Source organism: Tupaia chinensis, unplaced genomic scaffold (genome assembly GCF_000334495.1).
Source record: "Tupaia chinensis unplaced genomic scaffold, TupChi_1.0 Scaffold000097_1, whole genome shotgun sequence".
NCBI classification, from domain to species: Eukaryota; Metazoa; Chordata; class Mammalia; order Scandentia; family Tupaiidae; genus Tupaia; species Tupaia belangeri.
The window spans coordinates 7,779,788-7,785,934 of record NW_006159559.1 but is presented as its reverse complement, the minus strand read 5'-3'; positions in this window follow the sequence as shown (position 1 = coordinate 7,785,934).

The following is a 6,147-nucleotide window of genomic DNA, read 5'->3' as shown; positions in this document are numbered from 1 at the left end:
CTCTATGCCATCTGAAAGACATTCAGCCCTTCAGGTCCCTCACCGTCATTAAGTCGGAAGGAATTCTAGTCAGCTAGAGGGTGAAAAAAATAAAGCAGAGGACAGGGCTGTGGGACGGATTTCCAGACAAATAAGAAAGTAGTTGCTAAACGGGATTGGCCAAGGGGAACAGGCAGAAGGCCGCAGAAACCTACATCAGTTTGACACCAGACACAATTCTAGTGGTTTATCTCGTCGACTGTTTGGATGAAAATGTCTCCCTGCAATCACCAAAATACAATGTAGAATAATAAAACAATTCGATCTGTCAAAATTACTCAACTACTATGACACTACTGCCTGTTCTTATTCCTCACTTTATTCTTTCTACCATTGCATAGTAATGTTTTCACTGGGCTGTTCATATGTAGTACCACGAGCTGACATGCTGGGGGGGGGGTCATTCTGTGTCATTTAGAAATGCTATGAAGATAGCATCTAAATTTCTAAATTTCACTGGGACGCAGGCAATGTTTTTGAAAAAATACATCCGAAGAGAAAGCATTACTGGTTCTCATATGAAGATAATACACTTTATAAAATTTTTTCTCTTATATCTCCTTGACATTGACAGTGTGACTAATGTACTTGATGGTATGAGAAATCCACAAGGCAATGACATCACATTGTGTAATTTGTCCCCTGTGTACTCAGGGAAGTCAAAGTTCTCTTGTACACTTAAAGAATCAAAAGGCCTCACTTGAAATGGGAATAGTATCCAAAATAAACAATTTGAAATGTTCACTTTCCTCCTCAACCCAGCTTTTTCCTCTGCAGTTTTATAATTTGGAATTAGGTTGTCAAAATAGTCCAGTTGTCTTTTATAATCAATGATTAAAGAAATCGTGAAAACAGAATCTGGATGTACAGTAAAATCATCTATGTGCAGTTGTCTCTAAGTGCTGGCGCTTGATGAAGTTCCTTACACTGATGTTTTCGTTGCCAGCAACTGAAATACCTACTAATACTTTCTGGCTCTCAGAGAATCGAACAGCATTGGCTACATATGTTTACCATTATCCACAGAACTGTCAGAGCCTTTATTCCAGTGGAGGCATGCATGGAAACAGGCCAGCACGTGAGGGAACACAGTTCCGGTAGTGAAATTAGCGACTGGACAACATTCCCAGGGAAGTGGCTGAGTTCAGTTCTGGCAGAAGTCCCATTGCTGCCGGTACAAAAAAAAAAAAAAAAAAAAGAAATAATCCCGCCGGTAAAAAAAAAAAAAAAAAAAAAAAGTAATAGAAATGTGAGATAAAATATATCTTACGAAAACAAAAGGCGATAAATACATATGACTTGCATAGCCTATCAAAAAAATCCTGACCTTTCTTATAATTTATGCTAAGAATTTGGTTATTGAGTGATTTCTGAATCTGAAGTAGCGAAATGTCTTTCCGAATCTGGGTTACCCATGCAGGTTTAAAGCTTAAGCCTGGCAACTTGGAATCTTTGAATAGAATTTTAACAGTCTATCCTATTATTATGGTCACAGCACTTGAAAGCTATCATTACGGTTGAATTAAATTATAGCTATTATATTTATTTCCCCCAAGCTGTATCAATTCACTAAACTTCCACAAACGGAAAAACAGAAAAAAAATCTTTCCGGTTTATGTAATTTTATTAGGGATAATTCAAAATGTGGAGAATCACTGGAAGATAGTGATTTATATTACTCCCCCCCAACTTGATTAAGGTTTAATTGACAAAAATTGTATGCATTTACAGTATACAAACTGATGTTTTGCTCTGTGTATAGATTGTGAAATTATGAAATCAAGCTATATATTTATGTCAGGCTATCACCTCACATGCTTTTCTGTGGTAAGAACTTTTAAAATCTACTTTTTTAATTTCCATGTACACTAGTCTCCCCTTAGCTCCAGAGGATACATCCCCAACCCCCAGGGTGATACCCCAACTGCACATAGTACAAAACTTCTCGTGTCTGGGATGTACACGTTGCTGAGTCCAGGACTTGAACCACGGACTCAGCAGATGGGTGTTAAGCATTTTTTAATATACTTGTTGGCCATTTGTATGTCTCCTTTTGGGAAATGCTTATTCAGATTCTTTTACCATGTTTTAATATCAGTATTTATTTTCCTGCTATTGAGTTATTTGAGTTTCTTATCTATGTCTTATAGATTTTGGATATTAACCCTTAATCAAATGTATGGTTCTTAAATATTTTCTCCCAAAGTGTAGTTGTCTCTCTACTCGGTTGATAGTCTCCTTCACTGCACAGAAGCTTTTTGGTTTAATATAATCCTACTGTCAACTTTTGCTTTTGTTGCCTATGCTTTGGGGATCATATCCAAAAAATTCATTGCTCAAAGCAATGTCAAGGAACTTACTACCCATGTTTTCTTCTAGAAGTTCTGTAGTTTCAGGTCTTATCTTTATATCTTTGATCCATTTTGCATTGATTTTTACATATGGGATGAGATAATGGTTCAATTTTGTTCTTTTACATGTTCTTACCCAGTTTCCCCAACACCATTTACTAAAGAAACTGTCTTTTCTCTGGTTCTGATTTTATGGTATTTTTTTAAATGTTCATTCTATTCTCCCTCCCTCTTTTAATAAGCTATCAATATTCAATCATAAGGCCATGCCCTGATGATGTTGTATAATCCTAATTACTTGCAAAAGTCCTACTCCATAATACCATAGTTTAAGTTTCCACCCTCCTAATAACTTACAATGGGGATTAAATTTGAACGTGAGATTTGGTGGGAACATCCAAACCTTAGGGGAGTTCCTGGTAGGAATAGATTATAAGCATAACTGTTTACGTCTTTATTTGGACACAGTTCAACCACGAAGTGGATTTAGTCTGTAGGAGAGGTAACTTGGTAAGACTTGACTGGAAGGCTCCATTCTGGGGTCTAAAGATCTGAGGGTCTAGTTCAAATGGGAAAAACTTGGTGTGCAAACACATGGAGAGCACATGCTCAGTCACAACGGCAGTTTCAGGAGATGGGGAGCCATCCCGGGCCACAGGTACTAGGCGGATGGCAGCGTCTTCAGATCTCACAACTCGAAGACTGGAACTCCAAATACATGCAGCCATGGCCAAGAACCGCATAATGCTGACCCTGCAGGCTGCAGGCATATAGCACCTGTATTTGTGTGCACCCAGGAAGGCTGGTACTGAAAATTGTTATGGAAAATGGGTCATTCCTGGTCTATCTCCCTGCCCCTTCCTTTCTCCCTCCCCTCCTTCCTCCCTCCCTTCCTTCTTTTTTCATCCTTTCTCTCTTACTTTCTTGTCCTCTGGTTTATTATACAGGTATTAAAAAATCTTTTTCTAGAGGTCATGTGTGCTTGCTGGAGAGAAAGAAAAAAAAGAGAGAGAGAAGAAAAATGAGAAAGAACACCCCATGGAGGATGGTCATGCCACAATCGTTTCTCCTTCATTTCTTCTTTCATGATTTTGGGCACCCAACCACATGCACCCAGTGTGTTTTACAAGCCACTGGGTCCAGGACTCAAACCATACAGTCAGCCATGTGGGATCCAGCTGCCTTAACCACTATGCAGCCAGTTGGCCCTATAAATGATATTTTAAAGGATACAAATAAGCAGTGAGATAAAGGTCTAAAAGGGGCCTGAGTTTTTGTTCTTGAAAATTTTTAATTTTTCTAGGCTTATGAAGTATGATTGACAAATAAAATTACATATACTTAGAGTGTACAACGTCATGATGTTATATGCATATCTTGTAAAATGATTTCCACAATCAGGTCAGTTAACTCATCTATCACCTAACACCTGTGTGTGTATATATATGTGGGTGCAATGAGAACATTTAAGATCTGCTCTTATACATATCGAGTATATATAATATATTACTAATGATAATCACCATAGTGTATGTTGGATCTCCAAACTTATTCAACTTACAACTGAAAATTCGTACCCTTTAACCAACATCCTTCCATTTTTCCCACTCTCTATCCCTATCTCTGTCTGCTTCTGTGAGCCCAACTGTTTTAGAGTACACATATAAGTAAGATCATACAGTATTTGTCTTTCTGTGTTTGGCCTATTTCACTTAACGTAATGCCCTCCAGGTTCATCCAGACTGTTACGAATGGCCAGATTTCCTTTATTTCTTAAAGATGAATAATATTCCATCAGATGTGTATACCCATTTTCTTTAGACATTCAAAACCCCTTACTAAATTTCACTGTTCATATTGTCTCTTCCTTAAACTTCTTCATGTAACTCTCTTATCTTCTCTCTGTTTCTTTCCTCCTTTCTTCTTTTTTCCTTCCTTCCTTCCTTTCTTTCTTCCTCTGGACTTTCTTTTTGTTTTGTTTGGTTTGGTTTGGTTTGGGGGGGGGGTTACACCGGTTTTATTATAGGCTGTATGTGGTCACTGGAGAGAGAAAGAGATACAGAAAGCAATAAATCACCCCCCTGGGGAGATGGCCATGCCACAATGCCCTCTCCTCTGTTCTTCCAAGATTTTGAGCACACATGATCATGTGCCCATGAGTTTTAAGCCACTGGGTCCAGGACTTGAACCATGGTTGACTACGTGGGAGTCCAGCAATGTAATCATTGCACCATCTGCTGGTGTCCCTCTGACCTTTCTTTTTTCCTTCCTCTAACTGAACCTCATTCTTGTGGGGATCTAAGATGTAGACTGATGCCATTGAACATGATGAAGCCTACAAAAGGAGGCTCGAAGATTTGTACAACAAGCAGTGGGAACTGCAGGAGTCAGGGAGGTTGATACAAGAGTGGGTCTTGAGAGAGTACAGCAAGCCTGTGAGAATGAGAAGTCGGACAATGCTACGATGTGGACCAACCATGAGGGATTCTCTGCTGCTTCCCTCACCCCAGTGCTCAATCATGGGCCCTGTCAGCAGGACACAGGGACAGCCTCCAGAGGCAGTGCCTCCTAAGACCCCTTGCTAGAGACAGAAGCAGCGGGAACACAGGACAAGCACCTCCAACTGGAAGAACCCCGACTCCAGAAATCTTTCACTGCGGGTCTCCTACAGTTGGATATGGATATGATTAGGGTTTGCAGTAAGTGACATCTGTTTGCTCTGACCTTTGGGTAATGTGGCGTTTCTTTCTCTGGGGCAGATGCTAGAAAGGTGTTTATTGTGAGTTGACAGGGGTCTTGGTGGGTGGTGAGGTGTGAGTCAAAATTCGACTATGCATTTTGGCATTTTGTCTGCAGATGTTTCTCAGATGTTTGTGGGCAGGCATGTCTTTAAATAAAGAAAGACTAAATGTATATTTCTTTTGTGGAGGGAAGAAAAAAAAAACAAAAAAAACCTTGTGCTTCAGGGAAGGGCACTCTTGTTTAATGGCCAGATTGGAATTCATTGCTGCATGTGCTTTCTGAAGAGCAAATCTGCTCATTTAAAGAAAAATCGTTTGTTAGTTTGAAATAAACATGCTAATGAAAAACTTGAATATGGCAGAGGGGGAAGCATGGGAGTTTCACAGAGTTCCAGGTACTAGTTTTTTTATTATTATTATTTATTTATTCATTCATTCATTTATTTTAAGTTGATCAGACACACACACACACAGAGAGAGAGAGAGAGAGAGAGAGAGAAAGAGAGAGAGAGAAGTGAGAAAGCAAGCAGTCAGGTCCAGGACTCGAACCATGGTTGACCATGTGGGAGTGTCCAGCACTTTAACCACCACACTACCTGCTGGTCCTCCAGGTACTAGTTTTACACAGCTTCACTTTTCTTCATCTTTCCAATGACTTGGGGCAAGAAACCAGTTCCAGCAAGAATTATTCCTAACCCCAAATGTACACTATAATTGAAATAAGAGGAATCTTTATAATTCACAATCTAATCATTTCATTAATAATTTGTTATACCATGGAAATAATAAAATCTGTTCAAGACACTGATTTTGAGACATAAACAGTGAGAAGGAAAGTGAGAAATTACCCCTTAGGGGCGATGGCCATGCCACAATCCCTTTTCCTTCATTCTCCTCCTGGTATTTTGGGCATGCATGCACACATACCCAGTATGAGTTTCAAGCTTCCAAGCAGGACCATGGTTGCCCATGTGGAAATCCAGAGCCTTAATCACCGTGCTGGCCCCAGAAATATA